Genomic DNA, 12,038 nt, shown 5'->3' with positions numbered 1-12,038 from the left:
CCAATAATATCCTAGAGCTGGCTTAAACTGACTCATAAGAAAAAATGTTTCAATTTTCAGTAAGTTTGCAAACTAATTATTAAATTGCATAAATGTACATTTTAATACATTATTTTTAAAGATGCAAATCCTTTAAATACTCAAACTTACTTCCTAATTCCTATATTTTACTGTTATCCATACCCTTAAGATTACATATTCTACTGTTTCAGCATGTTATAAATAAAATACAATGACTTGCTATTGCCCATTTCCCTCAGTGTCGAGTAATATACTCTTAGCTTTAAGTAAACATAGATGGGAATAGTTATACCACAGAAATGGTATATCAGGGCATTTTTTGAGTCATTTGTTATATAATTGCCATCATACCAATGGGTTTTTGTCAATTGATTTCACAAAATATCAGTGGCATGCATTTGTGTAGACAAGTCCAGACCAGAAATTTCTACCTATTTGAATTTCATTAATATGCTACCCTGCCTATCATCACATTAGTGGGCAATGGCCCCTTTAGAGGGACGTTCAGAAGACTACCATTCTAGGAGACCTGAAGGCCACAGTATATGTCCCTATCTCATTCTGCTGCCTGAGAACAACGGAAAAAAAAAAAAAATGCTGTCTTTTTTAGATAAAAAGCATAACCAACCCAAGCGGCATCATGAATAGTTCTTGAGGCAATGAACAAAAACTTGTTTGCCATAGATAGCCATATATAAACTTAACTTCTGTCCATTTTAATTTTTTTCTTCTATCAAAATGAATTTGTTTTTCTCAAGTTGAATAATCTACTCTTGCACAGTTTTATCTGAGACTCAGATAAACATGGTTCGCAAGGGAGATTTCCATGATTGCCTCTAAGTCATGGCTGATCCATGAACAGCCATGTTCCTTTTACTCTTCCTTCACTTGAAAAGTTTTCCTAAAAACAGTAGCCTTGTCTTAACTCTGAAATTTAGTGAAAAAAACAATATGTAACAAAGTAAAAAAAAAAAAAAATCATGAAACAATAAGAACTCTGTTAACACCTTCATAGCAGAGTATAGAACATAATGATTTTTTTTAAGTGTCTAGAATTGTACTCTTGTGATGAAAGAGAGTTTATATACAGGGGTTTTCTTCTATTAAAATGAATGTAAAAACTATTTTACTGGGATATAGTGAAAAGCTTTTTTTGTTGTTGTTTTTTGTTTTTTTGTGTGTTTTTTGTTTGTTTGTTTTTCAAACTAGAAGGTCAAAAAAGAGTAGAAGTAACAGCCTGTGAGCTTGTGTCAAACTACTTGCTGTGTCTCTGTAGATACATGGGCTTCCCTGGTGGCTCAGATGGTAAAGAGTCTGCTTGCAACGCAGGAGACCCAGGTTCAATCCCTGGGTGGGGAAGATCCCTTGGAGAAGAAAATAGTAACCCACCCCAGTATTCTTGCCTGGAGAATTCCATAGACAGAGGAGCCTGGTGGGCTACAGTCCACGGGGTCACAAAGAATCAGACATACTTTCTGTGGATGCATCTTTAATGCAGTTTATTCTTTTATAATTTCTGCAAAAAAAATTTATAATATTGAGGTGAAAGAAAGAGATCTGAGAATCCATCTTTTTCAACAGAATAGTGTGCTTATAGGTTGAAATTTTTCCTATGAGAGTATATAGACTATTCCTGGAGAGGCTCTTTTATTTATTCTATAAACACAGGCAGTTAAGAATTTCATAAATGTGCCTGATATAAATATCTTCCACCTTTATTTAAATCTTTTCCATGGATATTGAGAGCAAGTGATAATCATTGTCTAATAAGCTGTCTAATCGGGGGGAAATTTAACCAGTTCACACTGAAGTTTTCTGTATCCTAAAAGATTCCATTGGATTAAACTTTGGAAATGCACTCCATTTCAGCTTTTGTCAGTTTCCTTGACACTTTTCAAATTCCTCCTCCACTTTTTAATCTAGGAAGTGAGTAAACTTTATAGTTTGTCTTAGCTAATACATCTTTCTTTCTACTAGGAAGTTAAGTCAAGTATATGAATATTTCTGACCCCCAAGTTAAATATGTTGTCTTAAATGCTCCAACTAAGTAACTAATTACATTTATCACAGACAATAAACCAAATAGGAAACTAACTTTAAAAACACCTGGATATTAATAGAGATCCTATAACATTGATTCTCTTCTGGTCTTCCTACTTTACATCATTTAATTTTAAAAAACATCATTGTAGATTTTGTTTTTAAAATCCAGAAAACAAAAATTTTTGCAAGCATATTTTTAATATGAATGGTATACTATTTGTTTTCATGATAACATTGACATAACTCATGTCTATTAACTTCACTGAACATTTTATTATCTCTTGGCATACGATCTCATCACTTCATGGCAAATAGAAGGGGAAACAATGGAAACAGTGACAGACTTAATTTTTTGACTCCAAAATCAGTGCAGATGGTGAGTGTAGCCATGAAATTGAAAGATGCTTGCTCATTGGAAAAAGAGCTATGACCAACATAGACAGCATATTAAAAAGCAGAGACATTACTTTGCCAACAAAGGTCCATCTAGTCAAAGCTATGGTTTTTCCAGTAGTTATGTATGGATATGAGAGTTGGACTATAAAGAAAGGTGAACACAGAAGAATTGATGCTTTTGAACAGTGATGTTGGAGAAAACTCTTGAGAGTCCCTTGGACAGCAAGGTGATCCAATCAGTCAATACTAAAGGAAATCAGTCCTGAATATTCATTGGAAATACTGATGCTAAAGCTGAAGCTGCAATACTTTGGCCACCTGATGAGAAGAACTGATTCACTGGAAAAGATCCTAATGCTGGGAAGGATCGAAGATGGGAAGAGAAGGGGATGACAGAAAATGAGATGATTGGATGGCATCACCAACTCAATGGACATGAATTTGAGTAAGCTCTGGGAGTTGTTGATGCACAGGGAAGCCTGGCATGCTGTAGTCCATGGGGTCACAAAGAGTCAGACAGAGCTGAGTGACTGAAATGAACTGATTAACTCCAAAGCCTGCTATATGAAGAAATACTTCACTGTGTCTAAAAATGAACTTAAATTTCAAGTGATGCTTTTTTTACAGATTATAGTCATTTAAAATTATTATAATAACTATCTTCCCCTGTGCTATACAATGTATTCTTTTAGTTTATATATTTTGAATTAATATATAGTAATTTGTATCTCTTCATCATATACTGCCAAATTGTCCCCTCTCTTCTTGCCTCTCCTCACTGGTGACTAGTAGCTTTTCTATATCTGTGAGTTTGTTTTGCTACATACCTTCTTCTGTCTTATATTTTTAGATTCAAAATATGTGTTATCATACATTACTTTCTATCTGATTTATTTCATTAAGCATAATGTTCTCCAGGTCCACCCATGTTGATGCAAATGGCAGAATTTCATTATTTTTAACTGGTGAATGATATTCCACTGCATTTATATACACACCATTCATTTGTTGATGGACACTTAGGTTGCTTCCATATCTTAGCTATTGTACATAGTGCTGCTATGAACATTGGAATGTATATACCTTTTTGAAATAATGTTTCATTTCCAGATACATACCCAGGAGTGGAATTGATGCATATGTTACTTCTCTTTTAGTTTTTTTAGGCTATTCTATACTGTTTTCCATAATGTCTGTACCAATTTACACTCCCACTAAAAGTCTACAAGGTTCCTTTTTCTCCATATTCTCTCCAATATTTGCTATTTGTAGGCTTTTGATGATAGACATTTTGACAGGTGTGGGGAGAGATCTCATTGTGTTTTTGATTTGCATTTCTGAGTATCTCTTCATGTGCTTGTTAGCCATCTGTATATCTTCTTTGGTATATTGAAATTGTTTATTTCTTTTCTTTCTTATTAATTTAGTCTTGGCAGGTATATGATCCTAAAAACTTGTCCATTTTTTCTTGGTTTTCCAATATTATTATATTTTCAATGTTAGATTTATTATTAATTTTGTCTTTATCTTGTTTGCATTTTCCACATTTTATTATTGAAAACATATAATAGGCATCACAAAGAATGTTCATTGACAATTATTGCAATACAATACTGTGAAAGCAAAATGGTATTCATTGTTGTTGAGTCAGTGTCAGTGGTGTGTTACAAACAGCTTCTACTGGCTCGAAAGAGCCCACTTGACCATCTTTATTTAACTCTATGCTCAGCAATGTCGTGTTGGTTGGTAGAAATTGATCCTGGTGAACTTTTACACTGTGGAAACCTGAAAATGGTGCATATTTGACCTTTTTATTAGAGAATGCTAATTGTTAAACATTTACTGTCACACCACAGCACTAAGCACAACCAAATAAAGGTATTTCAGACACTATATTTAGTAAAAAAAAGTCACAATTCATATTAATAGCAGCTAGCAAGCACATTCATTTCACAAGTATTATTTTGTTACTCTTGTCATCTTACTTTCCACTTAATCCAAGTTTACTATTTTCATTTATTCTTAAGTCATTTTTGTTTAATGTTTACTCTCATATAGTTATGCAAAAGGCTCTAGTAAGATTCACACCTTTGCCAGTCAATATTTATGAAGTAAACAGGTCCTAGAGTAATAACTATACATTTGGTTGCACATAATAACATCATAAAGTGAGAGATATATAAATATAGCATGTATTAATAAAACTGCATCTTGCTGGGAGAAGCTCAGGCTTTTTAAATCACAGGTGCTAATGAGACCTTACCTGCTGAGAGTAAGAGAAGCTGAACATTTTATGTAGATATATGGAAACAACAGACACTGTGGACTTTGTACCAATGTTAGTCAGTCCAATCAATGATGATTTAAAAAGTCATGTAGTAAAATGCATTTTAATGCTTGCTATTTTTAATATAGTTGTAAATTTTTTACGTAGATTTCTATAAGCATTTTAATAGCGCCTCCTTAAAAGAAAGGTTAGCTTTTTGAATTGTAAGTGATTAGACCCTATAATCCATTGTTACTTAAAGTGTAGTTCATGGCTAAACAGCATCAACATCACCTAGAGCTTGTTAGAAACGTAGCTTCTTAGCCCCCCCTCCAGACCTACTGAAACAGAATCTACATTTTAACAAGATGCCCATGTAATATGTATAGGAAGTTTAAGAAACATTGTTCAAATCTATTCTCAGTGTCCATCTTGGTAGGCAATTTTTTTTTTACTTGCTTTGCTGTTACATATCAAAAATTTATTTATAAATTAAATATTTTAGTGAAAGTGATTTACATTGTTGGATTATATCATTATAAAGCTATAAGAAACCATGTATATAGTACATATGTTATATATAATGTTACCTGTTTAGATGTGATCTTGCAGAGCTATATTTAGGCAAATAGACACATTCAAAAGAGTAGGAAGAACCATGTCTTTGAGGATCAGATTTTGTTTATATTGTAGCATGGATACTAACTAGGCATCTCTCTCTCTCTATGACTCAGTTTCCTGAGTCATAGATTACACGGACTACTTTGTATATCTTTGGGGAAGTTAAACCATTTTATAGAAGAAAACATCTGGCATGTATTTCTTGATAGAAATCTATCTGTTCTAATCCATTATTATCTAATTTGATGAGGTTTGAAACTTCTGCTCTTCTTATGTCACTTTATCAAATGAACATCACTCATTTTTATAATAGTCTAAGCCACTAGGAAAAAGTTATATAAATTATGGATATTATGAATACTTTCAAAAAACAATAAGCTTGCAAACCCAGCGTGGTCCATACACTGCAAGCACTCACCACACAAGCCAGTGATATTTGTTTGCGGTGTTCCTCCCTCCCCACAACACAACTGAACAAGTGAATCTAAATAAGTGACCACATTCTTCCGTTGGTTTCAGAGCAGAAATTAGACACTGAAGAGACTTGCAAACAGAGAAAGCCAAAATAAATAAAGAATGGGAACCACTCTAGGAGTGACCAGTACAACAGATTACAACTCTGTAGCTAACATTGACTAAGCTTTGGAAGAGGTCTATAGACCTTGAGAAGAAGCATAAGCTGGAACAAGGAACTATCTGAAACTGAACTGACCCAAACAGCTCCAGAGAAATTCCTAGATATATTTTCACTATTATCATTTTTATTTTTTTTTATTTTTAAGCTTTTTATTACTCCTTTAATTTTCATTTTTATAGCCTACTATTATCTTGCAAAAAAGACCATATTTTAAAGCAAATTTCATATATATATTTTATAACTTTTATGATTGATTTTGTTTTGTATTTTTAATATTGTATGTTCGAGAGTCTAACCTCTACTCTAAATTTTTAATCTTTGCTTTTTGGTATTTTCTATCAATTTTGTACCTTTAAGAATCTAATCTTCAATACTCATTTTTACCTAGGAGTGTGATCACTGGCTTGATTTCTCTCTCCCCTTTTGACTCTCCCTTTTCTCCCCCAGGTCACCTCTATCTCCTCCCTCCCCCTTCTCTTCTCTACTAAATTCTGTGAATCTCCCTGAGTGTTCCAGGCTGTGGAAAGCACATAGGGAATTGATTACTGGCTAGATTTCTCTCTTCCTTTTTGACTCCCCCTCTTCTCCTGGTCACCTCTATCTCCCTCCTCCCTCTTCTCTTCTCCATGTAACTCTGTGAACCTCTCTGGGTGTCCCTCACTGTGAAGAATCTTTTCACTATTAACCTAGATGTTTTATTATCTGTGCTGTATTGATAGAGAACTCTTGGGACTACTGTAAGAATAAGACTGAAAGCCAGAGGCAAGAGGCTTAAATACAAAACTTGAGAACACCAAAAAACAATGGACTCCAAGGAACATTAATTAACAAGAGCTCATCCAAAAGCCTCCATACCTACACTGAAACCAAGCTCCACCCAAAAGCCAACAAGTTCCAGAGCAAGACATACTACACTAATTCTCCAGCAACACAGGAACACAACACTGAACATTAAAATACAGGCTGCCAAAAGTCACACCAAATCCATAGACACCCCAAAACTCACTACTGGACACTCCATTGCATCCCAGAGAGAGAGAGAGAGAGAGAGAGATCTAGCTCCACCCACTAGAACATCGATGCAACCAGGAAACCTTGACAAGCCTCGTCCAAACCCACCCACAGGGAGCAACCGCCACAACAAAGAGGAACCACAAACCTCCAGCCTACAGAAAGGCCACCCCAAACACAGCAATCTAAATAAAATGAAAAGGTGAGAAATATTCAGCAGGTAAAGGAACATGATAAATGCCCACCAAACCAAACAAAAGTAGAGGAGATAGAGAGTCTACCTGAAAAAAATTCAGAATAATGATACTAAAGATGATCCAAAATCTTGAAAACAAAATGGATTTTCAAATAAATAGACTAGAGACAAAGATTGAGAAGATGCAAGAAATGTTTAACAAGGACCTAGAATAAATAAAAAAGAGTCAATCAATAATGAATTATGCAATAACTGAGATCAAAAACACTCTGAAGGGAACCAACAGTAGAATAACTGAGGCAGAAGACAGGGTAAGTGAGGTGGAAATAAATGAAGCAGAGAGGAAAAAAGAAAAATAATTAAGTGAGGACAACCTCAGAGATCTCTGGGACAATGTTAAATGCCCCAACATTTGAATCATAGGAATACCAGAAGAAGAAGACGAAAAGAAAGTGCATGAGACAATACTTAAGGAGATAACAGTTGAAAACTTCTCTAAAATGGGGAAGGAAATAGCCACCCAAGTCCAAGAAACCCAGAGAATCCCAAACAGGATAAACCCAAGGCAAAACACCCCAATACACATAGTAATCAAATAAACAAAAATCAAACACAAACAACAAATATTAAAAGCAGCAAGAGAAAAGCAACCAATAACACACAAAGGGATTCCCATAAGGATAACCACTGATCTTTCAACAGAAACTCTTCAGGCCAGAAGGGAGTGGCAGGGCATACATAAAGTGATGAAAGAGAAAGACCTAGAACCCAGATTACTATATCCAGCAAGGATCTCATTCAAATATGAAGGAGAAATCAAAAGCTTAACAAACAAGTGAAAGCTACGAGAATTCAGCACCACCAAACCAGCTCTCCAACAGATGCTGAAGGATATTCTCTAGACAGGAAACATAGAAAGGGTGTTTAAACTCAAACCCCAAACAACAAAGTAAATGGCAATGGGATCATACTTATCAATAATTACCTTAAATGTAAATGGGTTGAATGCCCCAACCAAAAGACATAGACTGGCTGAATGGATAAAATAACAAGACCCCTATATATGCTGTCTACAAGAGACCCACATGAAAACAAAGGATACATACAGACTGAAAGTGGAGGACTGGAAAAAGATATTTCATGCAAATGGAGACCAAAAGAAGGCAGGAGTAGCGATACTCATATCAGATAAAATAAACTTTGAAATAAAGGTTTTGAAAAGAGACAAAAAAGGACACTACATAATGATCAAAGGATCAATCTAAGAAGATATAACAATTATAAATATATATGCACCCAACATAGGAGTACCACAATATGTAAGGCAAATGCTACCAAGTATGAAAGGGGAAATTAACAGTAACACAATAATAGTGGGATACTTTAATACCCCACTCACATCTATGGATAGATCAACCAAACAGAAAATTAGCAAGGAAACACAAGCTTTAAATGATACAATGGACAAGTTAGACCTAATTGATATCCAAAACAATGAATTTCACCTTCTTCTGAAGTGCACACCAAACCTTCTCCAGGATTGATCACATCCTGGGCGAGAAAACTAGCCTTGGTAAATTCAAAAAGATGAAATCATTTCAAGCATTTTTCTGAAACAATACATTAAGATTAGATGTCAATTACAGGAAAAATAATTATTAAAAATAAAACATAAGGAGGCTAAACAACATGCTTCTGAACAACCAACAAATCAGAGAAGAAATCAAAATAGAAATCAAAAGATGCATATAAACAAATGAAAATGAAAACACAACAACCCAAAACCTATGGGATTCAGTAAAAGCAGTGCTAAGGGGAAAGTTAATAGCAATAAAAGCTTACCTCAAGAAACAAGAGGAGAATCAAATAAATAACCTAACTTTCACAACTAGAAAAAGAAGAAATGAGGAACCCCAGGATTAGTAGAAAGAAAGAAATCATAAAAACTAGGGAAGAAACAAATGAAAAAGAATCAAAGGAGACTATAGAAAAATTCAACAAAACTAAAAGCTGGTTTTTGAGATGATAAATAAAATAGACAAACCATTAGCCAGACTCATTAAGAAAAAAAGAGAGAAGAATCAAATCAACAAAATTAGAAATGAAAATAGAGAAATCACAATAGACAACACAGAAATACAAAGGATCATAAAAAACTGCTATCAGCAACTATTTGACAATAAAATGAACAACTTTGAAGAAATGGGATGAATTCTTAGAAAAGTATAACCTTCAAAAACTGAACCAGAAAGAAATAGAAAATCTTAACAGATCTATCACAAGCACAGAAATCAAAGCTGAAATCAAAAATTTTCCATGAAACAAAAGTCCAGGACCAGATGGCTTCACAGGTGAATTCTGCCAAAAATTTAGAAAATAATCAACACCTACCCTACTCAAACTTCTTCAGAAAATTGCAGAGGAAGGTAAACTTCCAAACTCATTCTATGAGGCCACCATCACCCTAATACCAAAACCAGAAAAGATGCCACAAAAAAAGAAAACTATACGCCAATATCACTGATGAACATAGATGAAAAAATCCTCAACAAAATTCTAGTAAACAGAATCCAACAATGTATTAAAATGATCATACATCATGACCAAGTGGGCTTTATCCCAGAGGTGCAAGTATTCTTCAATATTCACAAATCAATCAATGGGATACACCACACTGAAAATTGAAATTTAAAACCATAAGATTATCTCAATAGATGCAGAGAAAGCCTTTGACAAAGTTCAACATGCATTTATGATTAAAAACCCTCCAGAAGGCAGGCATAGAAGAAACATATGCCAACCCTAGAAAAGCCATACATGATAAACCCACAGCAAACATTATCCTCAGTGGTGAAAAATTGAAAGCATTTGCCCTATTACAGTCAGGAACAAGACAAGGGTGCCCACTCTCACCACTACTATTCAACATAGCTTTGGAATTTTTAGCCACAGCAATCAGAGAAGAAAAAGAAATAAAAGGAATCCAGATTGGAAAAGAAGAAGTAAAACTCTCACTGTTTGCAGATGACATGATTCTCTACATTAAAAAAAAAAAAAAAAAAAACAACCTAAAGACACACCAGAAAATTACTAGAACTAATCAATGTATATAGTAAAGTTGCAGGATATAAAATTAACACATATAACTCCCTTGCATTCCTATACACTTACAATGAGAAAATAGAAAGATAAATTAAGGAAACAATTCCATTCACCATTGCAACAAAAAGAATAAAATACTTAGGAATAAATCTACCTGAAGAAACATAAAATACCTATATGAAGAAAACTATAAAACACTGATGAAAGAAATCAAAGCGGACACAAAGGGATGGAGAAATATACTGTGTTCATTGATGGGAAGAATCGACATAGTGAAAATGAGTATGCTACCCAAAGTAATCTATAGATTCAATGAAATCCCTATCAAGCTACCAACGATATTTTCCACAGAACAAGAACAAATAATGTTACAATTTGTATGGAAATACAAAAAACCTCGAATAGCCAAAGCAAACTTGAAAAAGAAGAATGGAACTGGAGGATTAGCCTGCCTGACTTCAGACTATACTATGAAGCTACAGTCATCAAGACAGTATACTACTGGCACAAAGACAGAAATATAGATCAATGGAACAAAATAGAAAGCCCAGAGATAAATCCACAAACCTATGGACATCTTATCTTTGACAAAGGAGGCAAGAATATACAATGGAGTAAAGACAATCTCTTTAACAAGTGGTGCTGGGAAAACTGGTCAATCAATTGTAAAAAAAAATGAAACTGGAACTCTTTCTAACACAATTCACAAAAATAAACTCAAAATAGATTAAAGATCTAAATGTAAGACCAGAAACTGTAAAACTCCTAGAGGAAAGCATAGGCAAAACACTCTCTGACATAAGTCACAGCAGGATCCTCTATGACCCACCTCCCAGAGTAATGGAAATAAAAGGAAACATAAATAAATGGGACCTAGTTAAACTTAAAAGCTTTTGCACAATGAGGGAAACTATAAGCAAGATGAAAAGACAGCATTCAGAATGAGAGAAAATAATAGCAAATGAAACAACTGACAAAAAATTAATCTCAAAAATATACAAGCAGCTAATGCAGCTCAATTCCAGAAAAATAAACGACCCAATCAAAAAATGGGCCTAAGAACTAAACAGACATTTCTCCAAAGAAGACATACAGATAGCTAAGAAACCACATGAAAAGATGCTCAATATCACTCATTATCAGAGAAATGCAAATCAAAACCACAGTAAGGTACCATCTCACACCAGTCAGAATGGCGCCATCAAAGTCTACAAACAATAAATGCTGGAGAGGGTATGGAGAAAAGGGAACCCTCTTACACTGTTGGTGGGAATGCAAACTAATACAGCTATTATGGAGAACAGTGTGGAGATTCCTTAAAAAACTTGAACTGACCTATGACCCAACAATCCCCCTACTGGGCATACACACTGAGGAAACCAGAACTGGAAGAGACACTTGTACCTTAATGTTCATCACAGTACTGTTTCCAATAGCTAGGACATGGAAGAAACCTAGATGTCCATTAGCAGGCGAGTGGATAAGAAAGCTATGGTACATATGCACAATGGAATATTACTCAGCTATTAAAAAGAATGCATTCGAATCATTTCTAATGAGGTGAATGAAACTGGAGCCTACTATACAGTGTGAAGTAATTCAGAAAGAAAAACACCAAAACAGCATGTTAATGCATATATAGCGAATTTAGAAAGATGGTAATGATGACCCTATATGCAAAACAACAAAAGAGACACAGATGTAAAGAACAGACATTTGGACTCCATGGGAGAGGGTGAGGGTGA

The sequence above is a fragment of the Capricornis sumatraensis genome, chromosome 1 (assembly GCF_032405125.1).
Source record: "Capricornis sumatraensis isolate serow.1 chromosome 1, serow.2, whole genome shotgun sequence".
In the NCBI taxonomy this organism is placed as follows: domain Eukaryota; kingdom Metazoa; phylum Chordata; class Mammalia; order Artiodactyla; family Bovidae; genus Capricornis; species Capricornis sumatraensis.
The sequence above is the reverse complement of the archived record's forward strand: the minus strand, read 5'-3'. Positions refer to the sequence as shown.